The sequence below is a fragment of the Moschus berezovskii genome, chromosome 2 (genome assembly GCF_049115385.1).
Source record: "Moschus berezovskii isolate FMDL1 chromosome 2, NW_MosBer_1.0, whole genome shotgun sequence".
Lineage (NCBI taxonomy): Eukaryota > Metazoa > Chordata > Mammalia > Artiodactyla > Moschidae > Moschus > Moschus berezovskii.
This window is the reverse complement of record NC_142461.1, coordinates 107,802,316-107,825,212: the sequence shown is the minus strand read 5'-3', so window position 1 is coordinate 107,825,212 and position 22,897 is coordinate 107,802,316. Positions and strand designations below refer to the sequence as shown.

Sequence of the window (22,897 nt, the reverse complement as noted above, 5' to 3'; positions counted from 1 at the left end):
TTTTTGCCAGGCATTATTTTAAGAACTATGTTGTTATGTTGTTGAAGTGTGTTACTCAGCTGTGTCTGACTCTTTGCAAACCCATGGACTGTAGCCCTCCAGGCTGCTCTGTCCATGGAATTCTCCAGGCATGAATAGTGGAGTGGGTTGCCATGCCCTCCTCCAGGGGATCTTCCTGACCCAGGGATTGAACCTGGGTCTCCTGCATTGCAGGTGGAGTCTTTACCATCTGAACCACCAGAGAAGCCCAAGTGAAAGTGTTAGCCTCTCAGTCGTGTGGGACTCTTTGCGACCCCATTGACTGTATAACCTGCCAGGCTCCTCTGTTCATGGAATTCTCCAGGCAAGAATATTGGACCATTTAATTTTTATAACTATCTGATAAAGTAGATATTGTGATCATCCTCACTTATAACAAGAGGAAACTGGGGTACAAAGAAGTTGAATAATTTGCAACATGTATAAGTTCTCACAGTTAGGAGTATAATCAGGATTTGAACCCATGCTCCCAGGCTACAGAATCTATGTTCTAACCATCATGTGCTGCTTCTTAAGTTGTTTTCCAGAATTATTCACTCTCACGAACACTCCAAGATATGCGAATTTACATTAGTTGTATGGTCACCCATTTCTCTCCCATTACTCCTAGTCAGTGAATGTGTCATAGGATATTTAAAAGGATAAACCAACAATATTTTACCAAAATATCCAAGACATATGATGAACAACAGCTAAATATTTTTTCCATTTCAAATTGACTTTTGTAAAATATAGACAGGAATCAGTCTCTTGTTTCTGATTTTCTAGGATGAGATTTTCAGAAGTCATGCACATCCGCTTTTTTTGCATTTGCCCTGCCCTTGGTTAACATCATACTGGCATTTTATGAGAATGCTAAATGATATATGTTACACGGTTTTCAAATTTCATTAGTTGTACTAGTTTACAGGCAGAGATTTTGTATTACAACTTTTAAGGCCAGACGCTGTCTTTGGGAAGACCTATAAATAATGGGAAAAGCAAAGCAATGCTATTTTAAGTAGTTGGAAAAATAGAATTGGATTTCTAAATTCTGATGACATTTCTATGTTTCCTTTTCAATTCCTTCTCTTCTTAATTTGCCTCACTTAAAAAAGAGGAACATTAATCTTCTAAATTGAAATATAAAAGAAAAATTAAGCCATGTTATTACACATAATGATATCTATAAAACAGTGTTACATTTATATGAAAGGGCAATGACAAAACAAAGAAGTAATAAATAGTACATGACTTTAATTCATTTCCATGAAGATCTACATTTATATAAATAAGTACTCTAAAGTTAAATTTATATGAAGAAAATTATTGGTGTATTACATTTCATAGATAAAGAAATAATTATAAAAGTTTATATTATAATTACTGACTGTGGATAGCATTTAAAAAACTTACAGGATTTAGGACCCAAGAGTTAAGAAAGCTGAGAAAGACTAAGGGATATCTTTTTCTGGAAGCGATCTTTTAATTCTATTTTACGACTGTTATTTTGAGTTTTCTTCAGCATGTTAATACTGGTAACAAGACAAGGAAAGATTTGCTAAATATTACCTGAAGATTTATTTTCTGTATTTTCTAGTTTCTTCATTCTATAGGTTTGAGTCTATTTTCTCACAAACTCTTTGATTGTCACTTGCTGTGTTTTTGCATATCCTTATCTTTTTAACCTTGAGCCACTAGCTCAGTTCTGTAACTAACAATTTTCATAAGAGTGAGAAAGATCTGAATAACTAGACTTTTGTGTTGCCTCACTACAGATTAGAGGAAGAACATAATAGAAAATAAAAGACACAGGCTCAGTATGTACTGTTCAGTATTCCTTTAAATGACTGTTATGTTTTAAATACATTTTGTTTTTCTTTAACAGAAATGTACTCTGATGTTATCGTGATCCCTGGAATATATTCGATGTAACAACAATCACTTTCAAAAAATTTTCTGGAAAAAAACATTATATATGAGATATGCCTCTATTTTTATACAATCATTTTTATTTTATTGAAGGTAGAGTGGCAACTTATTTCTACATCTTTTCTTAATTTTCAGATGTATGAAACAGAGATTCACATCTGTGAACTACTTCAACTCTGCCTAAATGACTTATCAGCTGGAAATTCACCTCTAATCTGATCACATACCAGTTTGCTTTTTGATGGATTGATCATACTGGAATTACAGAATTCTACTTCTGGATCTTAATAGTCAAGCAAGGAAGAAAATTTCCTAAGGTATGATCCTCCCTCTGAGAATGAGACATTTCCATGTGCTCCAAATTCTTTAATATTTCTAGCTCAGTTTTCTTCAGTCCTTCTGTGTCACTGAGTACTGCTACCCAAAACTGTCCCCCTCAGCCTCCATCCTCTTTAACAGGAGAGAAACAAGTGCCCTCTAAACTCTTAAGTGGGATAGTAGATCTGAATGTCGGGGCATCTTCCCCAGGAAAGAACAAGCAAGCGGAGCCAAGAGCAGGTCTTTGGAATGACAAACAATGCTCTCAAAAAACAAGTACATTCCAGAGTGTCCTAGATGCAAAACTTGTGCCTGCCACTGTGTTTGTGTGCGCACGTGTGATGCCTGTGTGTGCCTCAGAGAGACAGAGATCTGGAGATGAGAATGAGTGCATAAAGAGACCGCAGATGTGTTTCTTCACGTCACGTTAACATGATCTGAATTCTGGAGTCTACTTGGTTCTACTAGTCAGCACACTTGATTCTTGTAATATTTTGTGAAAGAAGTAGTATTATTGTCACTTTCCTAATGTGTGGTGAGATACAGGCTTATGGTAGGCTATGTAACCTGGCATGGTCACACGGAGCCAGCATTTAAACTCATATGTGTCAGATGTCAAGTCCTAAATAAACTCCATTGTCCCATTTTTCCATGAAAAGTGAGAAATGTACCACTGATTCACAAATTGAGAAGGGTATTGTGAAATACATCTGATTTTTTAAGTCACTGGATCCCCATCTATTGCTCAGATCTTCATAGGATACTCTACGCCCGTGGGTGTGTGAATGCCTGCGTGGGTGCTCAGTTGTGTCGGACCCTTTGGGACCCCATGGACTGTAGCACCCCCAAGCTCCTCTGTCCATGGAATTTTCCAGGCAAGAATACTGGAGTGGGTTGCCACTTTCTTCTCCAGGGGAACTTCCTGACCCAGTGATTGAACCTGCATGTCCTGAATCTCCTGCATTATCAGATGGATTCTTCACCACTAGCATCACCTGGGAAGCCCACCCTAGACCCAATACTGTTAAACAGACTGGTGGCCTACCAGGAATTACCTTCATAATCTCGCTATTGTGAGGCTAGCCTGACTTTTGCTGGAATAAGATTTAAACTCTCTTAAAGATGCTTACTCCTTGGAAGGAAAGTTATGACCAACCTAGATAGCATATTAAAAAGCAGAGACATTACTTTGCCAACAAAGGTCCGTCTAGTCAAGGCTATGGTTTTTCCAGTGGTCATGTATGGATGTGAGAGTTGGACTGTGAAGAAAGCTGATTCCCGAAGAATTGATGCTTTTGAAGTGTGGTGTTGGAGAAGACTCTTGAGAGTCCCTTGGACTGCAAGGAGGTCCAGCCAGTCCATCCTAAAGGAGATTAATCTTGGGTGTTCATTGGAAGGACTGATGATAAAGCTGAAACTCCAATACTTTGGCCACCTCATGCGAAGAGTTGACTCACTGGAAAAGACTCTGAGGCTAGAAGGGATTGGGGGCAGGAGGAGAAGGGGATGACAGAGAATGAGATGGCTGGATGGCATCACCGACTCAATGGACATGAGTTTGAGTGAACTCCGGGAGTTGGTGATGGACAGGGAGGCCTGGCGTGCTGTGATTCATGGGGTTGCAAAGAGTTGGACATGACTGAGCGACTGAACTGAACTGAACTGAACTGAACCTCAGATTTCTCATCAGTGGAAATGAAGGCTCATTTTGAGTTTTATGAAACAAATTTAAAAAGAATAAACTAAGCACTATGATTGGGACATAGTAGATGCTTAGTAAATGCTGGGTTTTTTTTTCCTTTTTTCAGAGACATCTTAGTGCTCTTGCCTGTTATTTCAACTTTTTGTTAAAGCTATTTCTGTAATGCCTATCTCTTCATTGTCCAATCTTCCTTATTTTATCCCATCTTTTATGGTTTCCAGGGTCTAGCAGAGTATTCATCTGAGATAAAGTGTTCAGTAAATCATCGATGAATTAACAGTTGTAACCCTGTATTTATTCAGGAATTTTCTTGGTCTTTGTTTTCTTTCCAGGATAATTTTTGTGTCATGACACCAACTAATTTTAGATTTCTAATTTTGTTGTTGTTGCTTCAGTTATATAGGACTTTACAAGTGACTTCTTACATCTATGGCACCTCCATATACTGAGCTTAGTTTACCTGATCCATGCCCTTAGCCTACAGTCAACTACTATTCACTGCCTCCCCTCTCTGTCCAACCCATGGGCACTTGCACACCACACACACATGCACACACGCACACGCACACACACACGCACATATGTATAGATATGTTTGTTTCTGCTTCTCTAGCTTGTTTTAGCAGCCCAGAAAGTTCAACATTCATGTATCTACTTTTCACAATCTTATCAATTCATCACAAGCCATTGTTCTGGAAATTGTTCTTCCTCTTCTGAATTTCCATTATATCAATATTTAAAGTAGAAAAAACACCACAGCATTAACCTCTTAATGCATCAGTTCAGTTCAGTTCAGTTGCTCAGTAGTGTCCGACTCTTAGCGACCCCATGAACCACAGCACGCCAGGCCTCCCTGTCCATCACCAACTCCCGGAGTTTACTCAAACTCATGTCCATCGAGTTGGTGATGCTATCCAGCCACCTCATTCTCTGTCGTCCCCGTCTCCTCCTACCCCCAATCGCTCCCAGCATCAGAGTCTTTTCCAGTGAGTCAACTCGTCGCATGAAGTGGCCAAAGTATTGCAGTTTCAGCTTTAGCATAAGTCCTTCCAATGAACACCCAGGATAGATCTCCTCTAGAAAGGACTGGTTGGATCTCCTTGCAGTCTAAGGGACTCTCAAGAGTCTTCTCCAACACCACAGTTCAAAAGCATCAATTCTTCGGTGATCAGCTTTCTTCACAGTCCAACTCTCACATCCATACATGACCACGGGAAAAACCATAGCCTTGACTAGACGGACCTTGGTTGGCAAAGTAATGTCTCTGCTCTTTAATATACTGTCTAGGCTGGTCATAACTTTCCTTCCAAGGAGCAAGCGTCTTTTAATTTCATGGCTGCAATCAGCATCCGCAGTGATTTTGGAGTCCCCCCAAAATAAAGTCTGACACTGTTTCCACTGTTTCCCCATCTATTTCCCAAGAAGTGATGGGACCAGATGCCATGATCTTTGTTTTCTGAATGTTGAGCTTCAAGTCAACCTTTTCACTCTCCTCTTTCACTTTCATCAAGAGGCCTTTGAGTTCCTCTTCACTTTCTGCCATAAGGGTGGTGTCATCTGCATATCTGAGGTTATTGATACATCGACATATATTTTTCTTTGGGTTAATCTGTCCCTAAAACTACTTCTTGGTCAGTTTTAATGAAAATATAGCCTGACATCCGTCCCTTTCATCCAATTATCATCAACTGATTCTTCATTACCACTTTATATTATAAAGCACAAATTCTCCTGCATATTTAAAGAACAGTCCAAATGTCTTTTCCAGTCTTTCCTCCTGTCAACCCTTATTAGTACCCTGTTGTAAAGACACAATAATTTGTTCAAGTTTTCCTAAACTTGAATCATGTTCTCTGTATTTTCACTTCCACGCTAATGTTTATGCTGTTTTCATGACCTGAAATTCACTATATTACCAATTCAACCTGATAAAACAATAGCAGTTTTAAATCTCAGGTACTACATTTTTCATAAGTACTTCCACATCCTTCCATCTGAATATGTCCTTTCACTTTTGAGCCAAATAATACTTGTTTTTTTACACACTATTTGATGTATTAATGTGACTGCTTTGAAGTAAGTCGATGAAGCCCTCCTCTTGGTAACTCTAAAAGTTCATAAAGCAATACCTTGTACAAAGTAGACAAAAGAACTAAATAACAGAATATTTCCAAAAGGTGGTATTGAATAACCTGCGGCGCTAGTGTTAAAAAAAACCCTGCCAATGCAGGAGATGTAAGAGACACGGGTTCAATCCTGGGTTGGGAAGATCCCCTGGAGAAGGTCATGACAACCCACTCCAGTATTCTTGTCCTTGAGAATCCCATGGACAGAGAAGTGTGGCGGGCTACAGCTGATAGGGTTGCAATGAATCAGACACAACCAAAGCGACAGCATGTGACGTTGAAGGGGTAATGGATGTAAAATAGGCACTTGTGACTCGAGAGGACAGATCTAAGATGAATATGTCATAGGAAAAAAATTTATTCACTATAAATAATAATGTTCAAATTATTAGACCTGCATAAATCTAAACAACTACTCTTTAATAAGAAGTAATTCTCAGTTACTGGAGATACTCAAGCTGGTACTATAGAAAGGATGCTTGTCTGGGCAAATAGATAGAATACATAATTCCAAAAGTATTTTCAACCTCCAGATTGTATGATTGCCTAAAAAAGCAGAGTACCTAATTATCTTTTACTAGAGTGAGAAAAATGAAGGCAGAATTAAATGAATTATTATGGTCTTTTACATAAATTCTGGATTAGAGATCACTCAACATCCAGAAGTCAGTGAGAAGACTTGTTACCTCCCTGAAGAGTGGTTGCTGCTGCCTGGTGATGAGCAGCATGAGGGCAGGGAGCTCGTCTGGAACTGCTAACCACCTCCTTCTCCATTTCTCATTGTATCATGTGGTTTCCCCATAAATATGTGGAACTGAATTAAAAAGGAGACTTAATTTGCATTTGCATGACTAGACCAAAAGAGGTCAGAAAGAGGACACAGCGAAAAAAGGATCTTAACAATAAAAGCTGACTTGCTTTAGAAATATGATCAATTACTGCTTTTTGGACTACAATAAGAAAACACTGAAAATCTATACTAAGAAGTTATTTTTGGCTCTTTTTAGGATCAAGAATGAATCTATTTATCTTTGTTGAGTTCACATTGTAAACAATATATTTTCAGCAAAAATGTGAAAATATATGTCCAGATACATGTCTTCTTTTTAAAATTACATTGGTCCAGGCACTTAAGTCAAGAGGGCTATGGCTGTAAACAATTTTGGATTTTTTTATTTTGGGGTTGTTGCCTATTTTCTAGGAAGATAATTTAGAGTTCTTTTTCTCCACCAACTTCTCTGGCACTCAGCTTCTAGTTACACTTGATTTATGCAACATCACTCATTTTGAGGTACTCCAACTGACTTACTGTTATTTGGAGAGCACCAGGCTTCTGAAGAAAAGGCAATGACTTTGGAGCCAGAACTAGTTTGCATCTTTACTCTGCTACTTTCCAGCTATGGTTCTTCGAGCAAAGTACTTAGATTATAGTGAGAATTAAAGAAATAAGTAAATTACCCAGCACACACAGAGGGTGTTACTTATCCCACTTTTTTCCTACACCCTTCAAGTTCTTCCAAATAATACTGTTTGAAGCAGAATAAATGAGCCTACATATAAAGCTTGAAATACAATCTTCTGCGACTTACAATCTAGTCTATCATTTAACAAACAAAACTTTTAAGTGCTCACTAAAAACCAATATTGTCCAGATGCTTCCAGACAATCTGCCTTCATGGAGCTTATATTTTATGTATCCTAGTAAAACAAATTATGTATAAGAAAATTAAATATAGAATATAGAAGGCAGAGGTATATGCTATGAAAAAAAGGTAATGTAGGAAAGAAAGAGAGAGGGAAAAAAAATGAAATAAACCAGTGTAGAGAGTGAGGGAGAAGAAGGTTATGTGGTAACTTCAAATAGAGTGGTCAAGGAAAGTAACATTTAAGCCAAAGCCCTGAAGGATTCACGGAAGACAGACATGTCATAAGCCTTCCAGGATGATGGAGTTCCAAGCAGAGCCAATGTATTACAGAGTTACAGAAAGGTACTCACGTTTGGAAAGGCCTATAGCAAGGTAAGTAACACTGAAAGAGAGAAATGACCATACAAAAACACCACCGTGTCAACAGGAAGAAGAAACTGGAGCAGGTAGCAGGGACAGTGAGTACACCAGCAGACACTGCCAACCTCAGTTAGGCCTGCCATCTGGTTGCCCAGCAGTTTCACCGGGGACACCTGTGACATAAATGTCAAAATCAGCGCCCAAGCCAGACCCTGAGAAGCAGCAATCATAACAGATAGAAAGAAAAGCTTGCTGCCACTCAATGCCCTCAGCCTGAGCACAAAAAGGGATGTTGAAAGCAGGATAGCCATTCCTGACAGCCCAGAAAAATCTAAGCCTGGATGGCCATCTGCAGGGTGGGACCCAAGAACCACGTTATGGATAGCTATGGGGAGTACGGGGCCAAATTTAGCAGCTAGAAACAGCTCAACGTCAGTAAAGCAGTCAAAGCAAAATGTTGCCTGTCCTTGATGCCTAGAAATATTTGCTGCAATTTTAAAAGATTAGAAAAGGGGTATTTTTTGTGGACCAGGATGCAGTTTTAAAATAGACCAAACGATATAACACCAATTAAAATTAAAACTATGAAACAGATACTGCTACAAAATTTTTCATTTTTATGTGTGAAAAGTGTGCTGGTATTACACTTGTCTATTCAATATGTTGGCATCTTTCTTCACTAGCATATTCCCTGACTTCTAACCACTCTTGATACATTTTAGAGAGAATAAATAGAGAATTAGCCATTCTGACCTTAAGTCTTAGGGGCTTCCTCCTTACCTTTTCCCTCCCTCCCTCCCTCCCTTGTCTCTCTATTTCTTCTTTCTTCCCCCCGCCCCCAACCTTTAAAACAAGGATAACTTCCATCCTGATCAAAATCATAATGTTGCTGTTGGGATGAATTCTGATTATTTACAGTAAACCACTTTTTTGAACTTTAAAGCATTCAAAACATTGTTTATCCATTTTCTTCTTTTTCTTAATATTATTAAAACATAATTTGCCAGTAGAAATGAATGGAGAAAGAGTTTTTTAAATGAAAAGAAATGACCTCTTGCATTATATATTTAAGTTTCCCTATATAATTCCATGTATGTGATTTATAAAAGTTAAAACTCATAAGATGGTTAGATTTTAAAGAGTTCCCTATCCATGCACACAGATGCACAAGCCCACACATGACAGGTCACATGATTTCCATCCCACCATACTACTGTAGCAGTTTCACCTGAAAACTAAAGCAGAAAAAACAGCAGCTCTGAGAAGCGAAAAGGGCAAAGTGAGGAAAACATACCACCTCCCCCAGTAAAGTGACCATTTGCTTTCTACATATTCATTTCCAGGCTCATATTCATGAAAGACATTTCGCATTTGCTTTTCTCACTTCCAATCAAACAAAATATAATGAAATCATTAAAAGCAAGGACTGATCTGTAAAAGCAGCCTCATCACTTGGAAATTATAAAAGGGCAAGAAATGACTCATACTTTTTTAAAAAGTTCAAATCTTGATCACAAATTGCAAACTGAATTTTCTTTTGGTTTCTCATAAAAAAAAAAACAGAGACAGAGAGATAGAGAATGGTTTGAGTTCTATTAATATAAAGAAAATGTTCATCCAAATAAAATAACTTGTAAATTAGAAGACATGATTTACATTCAGAATTAAACCTCTATTTTCTTTATGGCACTGAGAAAAAAAATTCCCCTTGTATTAGCACTATGAAGTGAAGTGAAGTGAAGTCACTCAGTCGTGTCCAACTCTTTGCGACCTGTGGACTGTAGCCCACCAGGCTCCTCCATCCATGGGATTCTCCAGGCAAGAATACTGGAGTGAATTGCCATTTCGTTATAATCAATGCTAATTAAAACCATAGGTTTTGTGTTTGGAAAGGGGCCTCCAAAGAGATCATTTAGTCAGACTACTTCTATTCATTAAGGATTGAACTAAAATCAGAGACAGATGGCTTTGTCTCAGATCTCGGAACAGAGATTTCACAACTTTCCTTGAGGGAAAATTCAACTCTTTAATCACCATCTAACTTACTCTTTAGTTATAACCTCTGTTAATATTAACACTATCCAGACTATTTCTGTCAGTGTTTCATTGTATGGAAAGAGAAGCACCATATACACCCCTGAATGGGATTTATCAAGGTAAAATTGCCAAAACATTTACTTAGCATTCTGTTTATTAACATTGAAAGGATATTACCTTTTAGTTCAACCAAGATACAGTGACTCAATAAGAACTGTAGTAAAATAAAAACATTAGCTAATAGTAGACACGACCCTTATAATTCTAAACCTGCAGTCTGCTGGTAACTACAAATTGTCACTTGCCAAGGGCATTTTGCCACACGCCACTTGGGAGATTGAATCCTGTGCTGCTGTAGCTGTTGACCTTCAAAAAGCCCTGAAGGGCTTTCAGGGTGGGGAATGAAGCATTTTGTGCTTCAGGAAAACTGGTGGAATAGGTCTTTGAGTGAAGTGAGTGAAGTCGCTCAGTCGTGTCCAACTCTTTGCGGCTCCATGGACTGTAGCCTACCAGGCTCCTCCATCCATGGGATTTTCCCAGCAAGAGTACTGGAGTGGGTTGCCATTTCCTTCTCCAGGAGATCTTCCCAATCCAGGGATCAAACCTGGGTCTCCCTCATTGCAGGCAGATGCTTTACTGTCTGAGCCACCAGGGAATAGTTCTTTAGATAGATATTTTCAGAAACTGATATCATGATCCCAATCCTCGCTTCTCCTCATTGACATCAGCTCCTCTGACTAGCAGAAAACCTTTTATAAAAGAAGTGCCAATTGTGTGAACTCCCCTTTCACCAAAACTACATATATTGACCTTCCCCAACTATCTCTTTGAAGCAGTCTCTCAAAACTGTTGGAGGTGCTTTCTCCCGGGCTGCAGTCCTCATTTTGCCCCCAATAAAATATAACTTGCAACTCTCACATTGTGCATCATTTTTTCAGTTGACACTGCTTTTCTGCCCATTCTCTTCCCCAAGTTCTTCTGAAGAAAATGTAATTTAACTAGATTAATCAGCTCTTGAGACAACATTGTAATTAAAAGCCATAAACACACAGGCTTTTTTGTAGTTGTAATTAACTTATTTTTAATTGGAGGAAAATTGCTTTACAATATTGTGCTGGTTTCTGCCCTACCTCAACATGAATCAGCCGTAGGTCTACATATGTCCCCTCCCTCTTGAACCTCCTTCCCCACTTCACCCCTCTAGTTGTCACAGTGCCCAGGTTTGAGTTCGCTGAGTCATAGAGCAAACTGCCCCTGGCTATCTATACGGCAGGGTATATGCCTCCATGCTCCTCTCTCCATTATCCCACCCTCTCAGTCCTCCACTGCCACGTCCACAAGTCTGTTCTCTATGTCTGCGTCTCCACTGTTACCCTGAAAATAGGATCATCAGCACCATCTTTCTAGATTCCATATATTATGCACTAAAATACAATATTTGTTCTTTTCTTTCTAACTTACTTCATTCTGTATAAGAGGCTCTAGGTTCATCTACCTCATTAGAACTGACTCAAATGCATTCTTTTATGGCTGAGTAGTGTTCCATTACCAGAGAAGGCAATGGCACCCCACTCCAGTACTCTTGCCTGGAAAATCCCATGAATGGAGGAGCCTGGTGGGCTACAGTCCATGGGGTCACTGAGAGTCAGACACGACTGAGTGACTTCACTTTCACTTTTCACTTTCATGCATTGGAGAAGGAAATGGCAACTCACTCCAGTGTTCTTGCCTGGAGAATCCCAGGGATGGAGGAGCCTGGTGGGCTGCCATCTATGGGGTTGCACAGAGTTGGACACGACTGAAGCGACTTAGCAGCAGCAGCAGTGTTCCATTGCATATATTTACCACAGCTTCTTTATCCATTCATCTGTTGATGGACATCGAGGCTGCTTCAATGTCTGAGCAATTGTAAATAGTGCTACAGTGAACACTGGGGTACGTGTGACTTTTTCAATTATGCTTTCCTCAAGGTATATGCAATTTCTGGGACAAATGGTAGCTTTATTCCTAGTTTTTAAGTGGTCTCCATATTGTCTTTCATAGTGTCTGTATCAGTTTACATTCCTACCAACACTGTAAGAGGGTTCCCTTTTCTTCACACCCATTCAAGCATTTATTGTCTGTAGATTTTTTGATGATGGCCATTCTGACCAGTGTGAGAAAACTCAGACTTTTAACATGTTGTAGTTGTCTGTCATTCAGTATAGAACACTTCCTAATTTTTCTTATAATTTCTTTTATTAATAGATTGATTAAAGTGTTGCTTAATTTTTCTAAAAATAAGGGGCTTTTTCTATATAATTTATTGTTATTGGTTTCTAATTTAATTCCATTGTAGCCAAATAACCAAATAGATTGAGACTTACTTTATGGCCCAGCATATGATTTTTGGTGAATGCTCTATATACACTTAAGAAGAATGTGTATTGGCTGCTTATAATAACCAGGACATGGAAGCAACCTAGATGTTCATCAGCAGATGAATGGATAAGAAAGCAGTGGTACATATACAAAGTGGAATATTACTCTGCCATTAAAAATACATATGAATCAGTTCTAATGAGGTGGATGAAACTGGAGCCTATTATACAGAGTGAAGTCAGCCAGAAAGAAAAACACCAATACAGTATACTAACGCATATGTATGGAATTTATAAAGATGGTAACAATAACCCTATATGTGAGACAACAAAAGAGACACAGATATATAGAACAGTCTTTTGGACTCTGTGGGAGAAGGTGAGGGTGGGATGATTTGAGAGAATAGCACTGAAACATGTATATTATCATATGTGAAACAGATCACCAGCCCAGGTTCAATCCATGATTCAGGGTGCTCAGGGCTGGTGCACTGGGATGACCCAGAGCGATGGGATGAGGAGGGAGGTGGGAGGAGGGTTCAGGATGGGGAACACATGTACATCCATGGCTGATTCATGTCAGTGTATGGCAAAAACCACTACAGTATTGTAAAGTAATTAGCCTCCAATTCAAATAAATACATTTTAAAAAAGAATGTGTATCGGAATAAAAGGTCAGAATATAGAATATTCTATAAGTAAATTAGAGCCTCATGTTTGATAACTGAGAATACTATTCGTCTCCTATATCCTTACAGATTTTCTTTTCTACTGGTTTTATCAACTACTGAAAGAAGATTGTTAAAATCTCTAGAAATAATTGTGCATCTATTTGTCTATTTCTCACTTTAATTCTGTCAATTTTTTCTTCTTCTGTTTTGGAATGTGTCATACACATTTTGTCATGATCATGCACATTTAAGACTGCTTTGTCTTATTACAAATCTGACCTTCTATTCCAGTGAAATGACCATTTTTATCTGTATTAATATTCCTTGTCTTGAAGTCTACTTTATTTGATATTAATATTGACATTTCATCTTTCCTTGCTAAGTGTTTACATGCTAAACCTTTTGTCATTCTTTTACTTTCAATCCACCTGCATTATTATCTTTAAAATGTGTCTCTTATAAACAGCATATCATTGGATCTTGTGTTTTATCCAGTCTGCTGAGAATCTCAAGCGTAGTGAATAAGACCTATACAAGAATGTTCATGGCACCTTTTTCATAATAGTTAAAACTCAGAACAACTCAATGTCCATCAATAGGAGAGTGAAAAATAAAGATGTATTTATACAATGGAGTATTACTTGACAATGAAATTGTTATGAACTACTTATACATACAACAAAATGGTTGAATCTAAAAACAAAAAAACACTGTGTTGAGTGGAAGAACCCAAGGGAAAAAACACTACATACTTTATGGTTTCACTTATGTAAAATTTTTCAGCAGGCAAAACTAAGATATGGTTCCAGAAGTCAGAATAGCAGTTGTCTCTGGGGGAAGAAGGAATTTAGCAGGAAAGGACACTGGGGAAATAGAGATGTTCTACATTTTGATCAAGATGGCAGTTACACAGGAAATACATTTGTGAAGACTCAATCTAATTATATTTTATTTTATGCAAATTATACTGTAACTAAAAAAAACATGATAAGCCCAAGCTCTACTGCCTTTCTCCTACTTCCTGTTTTCCAGTAAGTCTGTGACTACATGAAGTAGATTTCAGTAAGCTGAGACAGGCTAACCATCTTTGTTCACTCTCTTGTTGACCCCCTTTCACCTGATAGAGTGTTCCCATCAGGTATCTTCAATTTACTCTCTGTATGTGGTCAAGATAAGAGTATAAGCTCCCTTGCTACGGATTCACACCTTAAAGGGAAGTATGAGCCAATTATGTATCTAAGATAATTAGTTCTAAGATAATTGGGAGTTGGCTCTTTTTGGCCTTTGATCATATCACTATTAATATACCTTATCCCCTAGAGAACTCAATGCCTAATTAAGTATTCCAGATAAACACATGGAAATTTAAATGACAGCACTGAGTCCAGTAGCAGCACAAGACAGCAACATACAAAACCAATACAACTAACAAGTTGATTTGTTTGTGATAGATTTTTTTTTAAATTTTACAATATGTGTTTATATAAGCTATATTTATCACTTACAACAACCCCAGGGGGTAGCTCAGGGAGGTATGAATAGCTTCATCTTACAGATGAAGAAACTAAGCTTTTAGTCAGCCTATGCTACTGGCCACAGCAAATACATAACTGATGCAAAAGAGAAACTTGCATATTTTGACTTTACCTCCCACCACAAGAATTTATTTTATGTCCCTTGCTATTTAAAAAAGGTTATGGCACCCCACTCCAGTACTCTTGCCTGGAAAGTCCCATGGATGGAGGAGCCTGGTAGGCTGCAATCCATGGGGTCGCAAAGAGTTGGACACAACTGAGCGACTTCACTTTCACTTTTCACTTTGCATTGGAGAAGGAAATGGCAACCCACTCCAGTGTTCTTGCCTGGAGAATCCTAGGGATGGGGGAGCCTGGTGGGCTGCCGCCTCTGGGGTTGCACAGAGTCAGACATGACTGATGTGACTTAGCAGCTTAGCAGCAAAGTCATTGACTACTGAAGATAAACAAAAGCTTCTCAGATGAGGTAGAACTTAGGCTGAGCTTTAAAGGTTATACCAGAAGAAGAGGACATGCCTATTGGAAGGGAAAGCATAGTCAAAGGCCCAGCCCTAAGCAGGGTCTGGCTCTAACCTACAAGACAGAACAAGGCAGGTTGGAGAAAGAGCAAATGAAAAGATCCAATTGGACTAGAGTGGATGTTCTTGCCTAGAGCAAATTGCTTATCTAATCAGGGAAGGATAACAGAGGTGGGAAAGTGTCACAAAGAATGCCAAAGGTCAAGAGGTGGCTTCAAGATGGTGAGGGAGTAAGACGGAGAGACCACCTTCTCCCCTCCAAAAATATCAAAAAATCATCTGCAGGTGGAATAATCCCCAGCGGGCCCAGACATCCAGAAAGGCAAATCAATCTCCTCAGAATGAGGTACAGCAAAAGATAAAGACAAAAAGGGAGACAAAGTTTCTCACAGTGGGTGCTCCTGTCCCAGGGAGGGAGTCCTGAAGGAGGAGAAGTTTCCACACAATAGGGGAGGGAGGTGGGAGGGGGGTTCAAGATGGGGAACACATGTACACCCGGAGTGGATCCATGTCAATGTATGGCAAAACCAACACAACAATGTAAAGTAATTAGCCTCCAATTAAAATTTTTTTAAAAATAAAATAAAAAAAAGGAAACCCTGTCACAGGTGAGGTAAGGGGGGAACTTTGGATCCTCAGAAGGAAGCACAACAAGGCAAAACAGAGAAAATTCACTACAGAGATCAGGCCAAACAGCAATTTCCAGCTAAGAAGTGGCCCACAGGCTCGTGTCCGCCGGCAGCAAGTGAAGGCTGGGTGCGGAGACTCAGGCTTTGGGGCCCAGTCCTCAGGGAGAGGACTGGGGATAACTGCTGAAGATACTCTGAGGGGGTTAAAGTAACACAGCAGAGGCAGAATAGGAAAAACCCTGGGACCACCAGAGAAACAAGAGTATTCCTGCTGGAAGGCTCTAACTCCTTGCTCTAACTCCGGGCAATCACAGGACAAAGAACCATGCCCTAGCATATATCGAAGCAGGGCAATTCAGCTGCAGTCTACCATACCAGAGATCGCAAATTCCACCAAGCTGTGAGTGGCCGTGAATGGCTACCCACATCTTCCTGGGATCCTGAGCAGCTCAGCTCTGCCAAAGGTGTCACAACCCGGGTTCGACTCCTCTGGGGACGTGCACAACCTGCTTCAGGCTGTGGCAACCCCCTATGTGGCCCAGCCATGGTCAGCACTCCCCACACACCCCGCCGGCATTTGCAGTATCCCTTCCTCTCCACAGCACAACTGAGCAAGTGAGACTGAATGAGCAGCCACTTTCCCTCCCTCATGTCAGGGCAGAGATCAGACACTGGAGAGAGACCTACAAGCAGAGGCAAGATCAAAACCAAAGCAAAAGGATGAGCAACGGAAAGGGTTACAGGTGCACAGTTTAAATTTCTTCAACTAACCTGAGACTGTGCACTTTATGGAAAACGGCAGACTGCAAGAGCAAGTACAAGCTGGAACAAGGGATGATCTCAGTCTGAACTGATTCCACTATGCCCACAGCAGGCTCAAAGACCTTCCTAGATATATTGCAGGACTTTCTGAGTACACAAATTGACAGGAGCAGGAAGATGGAGGAATCACTAGGTCTTTCCTCTCACTGTCATTCTCTATATATTTCTCGTCCCCTATTCTTTTCCCCTTTTATTCTCATGTAGTGCTAATATGATTCTTTATTATTCCTTTAATTTCTACTTTTATAACCTGCTTTTCTGTGTGTGTGTTCAGTTGCTCAGTCATGCCCTACTCTTTGTGACCCCATGGGCTGTGGCCTGCCGGGCTCCTCTGTCCATGGGAAGTCTTGGTGCTACTGCAAGAAGTCAGGCCTGAACCCCGGAGGCAGGAGACTCAACTCCAGGACTTTAGACCATTACAGAACTCCCGACCCCACCGAACATTAATAGATGTGAACATGCCCAAAGGCCTCCATCTTAATATTGAAACCAAGCTCCACCCAAGAGCTAGCAAGCTACAGTGCAAGACGTGCATGCGTGCTTTCATGCTAAGTTGTTTCAGTCGTGTCCGACTCTTTGTGACTCCATGGACTATAGTCTGTCAGGCTCCTCTGTAAATGGGATTCTCCAGGCATGAATACTGGAGTGTTTGCCATTTCCTTCTCCAAGGGATCTTCCCCAGCAATGGATCAAACCCACGAACTCTTATGTCTCCTGCACTGGCAGGCGGATCTTTACTACTAATACTACCAGTGCAGGACACGCCACACCAGTCCTTCACAAAACAAGAGCACAGCCCTGCACATTAAAAGGCAGGCACCTCAAAGCCACACCAAACCCATAGATACCCCAAAACACACTACCGGACACAGCACTGCCCTCCAGAGCGATTAGATTCAGCTCCATCCACCAGAACACAGGTGCAAGTACCCTCCCCCCGTCAACCAGGAAATCTTCACAAGGCACTGGTCTAACCCCATCCACGGTAGGCAGACTTCACAATTAAGAGGAGCTATGACCTTCTGCCTAAGAAGGAGAAACCAAAGTCAGTAAATTAAATAAAATGGAAAGACAGAGAAATATGCAACAGATGAAGGAACTAGGCAAAAACCCACAAGACCAAACAAATGAGAAGGAAATAGTTGTCTAACTGAAAAAGGATTCAGAGTAATGATAGTAAAGATGATCCAAAATCTTGAAAACAAAATAGAGACATGGATAAATAGATGGGAAGCACAGAATGAGAAGATGCAAGAAATGTTTAACAGGGACCTAGAAGAATTGAAGAATCAACAATAAGCAATGAAATAACTGAGATCAAAAATACACTGGAGGAATAAACAGTAGGGTAACTGATGCAGAAGAACGGATAAGTGAGCTGAAAGACAGAGTGATGGAAATAATTGGAACAGAGTGGAATAAAGAAAAAAAAGAAAATGAAATGAGGACAGCCTCAGAGCCCTTTGGGACAACATTAAGTGCTCCAACATTTAACTCATTTGCCCCAGAAGAAGAAGACAAAAGGAAAGGGTATCATAAAATATTTGAGGAGATTACAGTCCCTAAAATGGGAAAGCAAATAGCTACCGAAGCCCATGAGATCAAGAGAATCTCATCCAGAATAAATCCAAGGAGAAACACATCAAGGCACATATTATTCAAATTAATAAAATTAAACACACAAAAAAACAAATATTAAAAGCAGCAAGGGAAAGGCAACAAATAATATACAAGGGGATCCCCATAAGACTAACATCTGATCTTTCAACAGAAACTCTGCAGGAGAGAAGGGAATGGCAGGATATACTTAAAGTGATTAGAGAGAAAAGTCCACAACCAAGATAATGCTATCCATCAAGGATCTCATTCAGATTCAAAAGAGAAATCAAAAGCTTTCAGTTCAGTTCAGTTCAGTTCAGCCACTCAGTCATGTCCGACTCTTTGTGACCCCATGAATTACAGCACGCCAGGCCTCCCTGTCCATCACCAACTCCTGAAGTTCACTCAAACTCATGTCCATCGAGTTGGTGATGCCATCCAGCCATCTCATTCTCTGTCGTCCCCTTCTCCTCCTGCCCCCAATCCCTCCCAGCATCAGAGTCTTTTCCAGTGAGTCAACTCATTGCATGAGGTGCCCAAAGTATTGGAGTTTCAGCTTTAGCATCAGTCCTTCCAATGAACACTCAGGACTAATCTCCTTTAGAATGGACTGGTTGGATCTCCTTGCAGTCCAAGGGACTCTCAAGAGTCTTCTCCAACACCACACTTCAAAAGCATCAATTCTTCGGCGATCAGCTTTCTTCACAGTCCAACTCTCACATCCATACATGACCACGGGAAAAACCATAGCCTTGACTAGACGGACCTTTGTTGGCAAAGTAATGTCTCTGCTTTTTAATATACTATCTAGGTTGGTCATAACTTTCTGTCCAAGGTGTAAGCATCTTTTAATTTCACGGCTGCAATCACTGCATCCGCAATGTTTTTGGAGCCCAAAAAATTAAAGTCTGACACTGTTTCCACTGTTTCCCCATCTATTTCCCATGAAGTGATGGGACCAGATGCCATGATCTTTGTTTCCTGAATGTTGAGCTTTAAGCCAACTTTTTCACTCTCCTCTTTCACTTTCATCAAGAGGCTTTTTAGTTCCTCTTCACTTTCTGCCATAAGGGTGGTGTCATCTGCATATCTGAGGTTATTGATATTTCTCCCAGCAATCTTGATTTCCAGTTTGTGCTTCCTCCAGCCCAGTGTTCCTCATAATGTACTCTGCATATAAGTTAAACAAGCAGGGTGACAATATACAACCTTGACGTACTCCTTTTCCTATTTGGAACCAGTCTGTTGTACCATGTCCAGTTCTAACTGTTGCTTCTTGACCTGAATACAGGTTTCTCAAGAGGCAGGTCAGGTGGTCTGCTATTCCCATTTCTTTCAGAATTTTCCACAGTTTATTGTGATCCACACAGTCAAAGGCTTTGACATAATCAATGAAGCAGAAATAGATGTTTTTCTGGAACTCTTGCTTTTTCCATGATCCAGCGGATGTTGGCAATTTGTTCTCTGCTTCCTCTGCCTTTTTTAAAACCAGCTTGAACATCTGGAATTTCACAGTCCACGTATTGATGAAGCCTGGCTTGGAGAATTTTGAGCATGACTTTACTAGCGTGTGAGATGAGTGCAATTGTGCAGTAGTTTGAGCATTCTTTGGCATTGCCTTTCTTTGGGATTGGAATGAAGACTGACCTTTTCCAGTCCTGTGGCCACTGTTGAGTTTTCCAAATTTGCTGACATATTGAGTGCAGCACTTTCACAGCATCATCTTTCAGGATTTGAAATAGCTCATCTGGAATTCTATCACCTCCACTAGCTTTGTTCGTAGTGATACTTTCTAAGGCCCAGTTGACTTCACATTCTAAGATGTCTGGAGTGAACACACCATCGTGATTATCTTGGTTGTGAAGATCTTTTTTGTACAGTTCTGTGTATTCTTGCCACCTCTTCTTAAAGCTTTATAGACAAGGAAAAGTTAAGAGAATTCAGGACTACCAAACCAGCTCTTCAACAAATGCTGAAGGAACTTCTCCAGACAGGACACACAAAACTAAAACGCCTATAAAACTTAGCCCAAACAATAAAGTTAATGGTAACAGGATCATACTTATCAATAATTACCTTAGCTGTAAATGAGCTAACTGCTCCAACCAAAAGACACAGAGTGGCTGAGTGGATACAAAAACAAGTCCCCTATACATGCTGTCTACAAGACACCCACCTTAGACCTCAGGGACACACACAGACTGAAAGTGAGGGTCTGGAAAAAGATATTCCATGCAAATGGAAATCAAAAGAAAGCAAGAGTAGCAGTAGTCATAACAGATAAAATAGACTTTAAAATAAAGATAGTTATAAGAGAGAAAGAAGGATACTACATAATGATCATGGGATCAACCAAAAAGAAAATATAAAAATTAAAAATATATATGCACCCAACATAGTAGCACCTCCATACATAAAGCAATTGCTAACAACTATTAAAGGGGATCTCCTCATGGTCGCCACTCCTGACCTTGGACGTGGGGTATATCCTCTTGGCTGCAGCTCTTGACCTTGGTCGTGGGGTATCTAATCTCGGCTGCTCCAGCGCCCATGCAGCCACTTCTCAAGTCAGCTTTGCAGGGGTAGCCTTGAAGAGATACCCCATGTCCAAAGGAAGAGAAACCCTAGTAAGACGGTAGGTGCTGAGAGAGGGCATCAGAGGGCAGACAGACTGAAACCAAATCACAGAAAACTAGCTAATCGGATCACATGAACCACAGCTTTGTCTAACTCAATGAAACAGCCATGCCATGTGGGGCCACCCAAGACGGATGGGTCATGGTGGAGAGTTCTGACAAAATGTGGCTCACTGGAGAAGGGAATGGCAAACCACTTCAGTATTCCTGCCTTGAGAACCCCATGAACAGTATGAAAAGGCAAAAAGATAGGACACTGAAAACAACCTCCCCAGGTCGGTAGATGCCCATATGCTACTGGAGACCAGTGAAGAAATAACTCCAGAAAGAATGAAGGGATGGAGCCAAAGCAAAAAAAAACACCCAGTTGTGGATGTGACTGGTGATAGAAGAAAGGTCCAATGCTGTAAAGAGCAATATTGCATAGGAACCTGGAATGTTAGGTCCATGAATCAAGGCAAATTGGAAGTGGTCAAACAGGAGATGTCAAGAGTGAACGTTGACATTTTCGGAATCAGCTAATTAAAAAGGACTGGAATGTGTGACTTTAACTCAAATGGGCAGGAATTACTACTATGGGCAGGAATCCCTTAGAAGAAATGGAGTATCCATTATAGTCAACAAAAGAGTCTGAAATGCAGTACTTGGATGGAATCTCAAAAACGACAGAATGATCTCTGGTTGTTTCCAAGGCAAACCATTCAATATCATGGTAATGCAAGTCTATGCCCTGACCAGTAATGATGAAGAAGCTGAAGTTGAACAGTTCTATGAAGACCTACAAGACCTTTTAGAACTAACACCCAAAAAAGATGTCCTTTTCATTACAGGGGACTGGAATGCAAAAGTAGGAAGTCAAGAAACACCTGGAATAACAGGCAAATTTGGCCTTGGAGTACAGAATGAAGCAGGGCAAAGGCAAATGGAGTTTTGCCAGGAGAACGAATTGGTCATAGCAAACACCCTCTTCCAATAACACAAGAGAAGACTCTACACATGGACATCACCAGATAGTCAACACCAAAATCAGATTGATTATATTCTTTGCAGCCAAAGATGGAGAAGGTCTAGACAGTTAGCAAAAACAAGACCAGGAGCTGACTGTGGCTCAGATCATGAACTCCTTATTGCCAAATTCAGACTTAAATTGAAGAAAGTAGGGAAAACCACTAGACCATTCAGCTATGACCTAAATCAAATCCCCTATGATTATACAGTGGAAGTGAGAAATAGATTCAAGGGACTAGATCTGATAGACTGAGTGCCTGATGAACTATGGATGGAGGTTTGTGACATTGTACAGGAGATAGGGATCAAGACAATACCCAAGAAAAAGAAATGAAAAAAAGCAAAATGGCTGTCTGAGGAGGCCTTACAAATAGCAGAGAAAAGAAGAGAAGTCAAAAGCAAAGGAGAAAAGGAAAGATATACCCATTGGAATGCAGAGTTCCAAACAATAGCAAAAAGAGATAAGAAAGCCTTCCTCTGTGATCAGTGCAAAAAAATAGAGGAAAACAATAGAATGGCAAAGACTAGAGATCTTCAAGAAAATCAGAGATACCAAGGGAACATTTCATGCAAAAATGGACTCAATAAAGGACAGAAATGGTATGGATCTAACAGAAGAAGAAGATATTAAGAAGAAGTAGCAAGAATACACAGAAGAACTGTACAAAAAAAATTTTCAAGACCCAGATAATCACGATGGTGTGATCACTCACCTAGAGCCAGACATCCTGGAATATGAAGTCAAGTGGGCCTTAGGAAACATCACTACGAACAAAGCTAGTGGAGATGACAGAATTCCAGTTGAGCTATTTAAAATCCCAAAATATGATGCTGTGAAAGTGCTGAATTTGCTCAATATACCAGCAAATTTGGAAAACTGACCAGTGGCCACAGGACTGGAAAAGGCCAGTTTTCATTCCAATTTCAAAGAAAGGCAATGCCAAAGAATGCACAATTGCACTCATCTCACATGCTAGTAA

The 22,897-nt window shown here is 40.0% G+C and overlaps 1 protein-coding gene across 1 annotated transcript in view; it reads right to left on the bottom strand.

Annotated features, from left to right (window-relative positions):
- Positions 1-22,897, bottom strand: part of SCN2A (sodium voltage-gated channel alpha subunit 2) — a 213,630-nt gene that overhangs the window by 91,699 nt on the left and 99,034 nt on the right. The window lies entirely within an intron of this gene.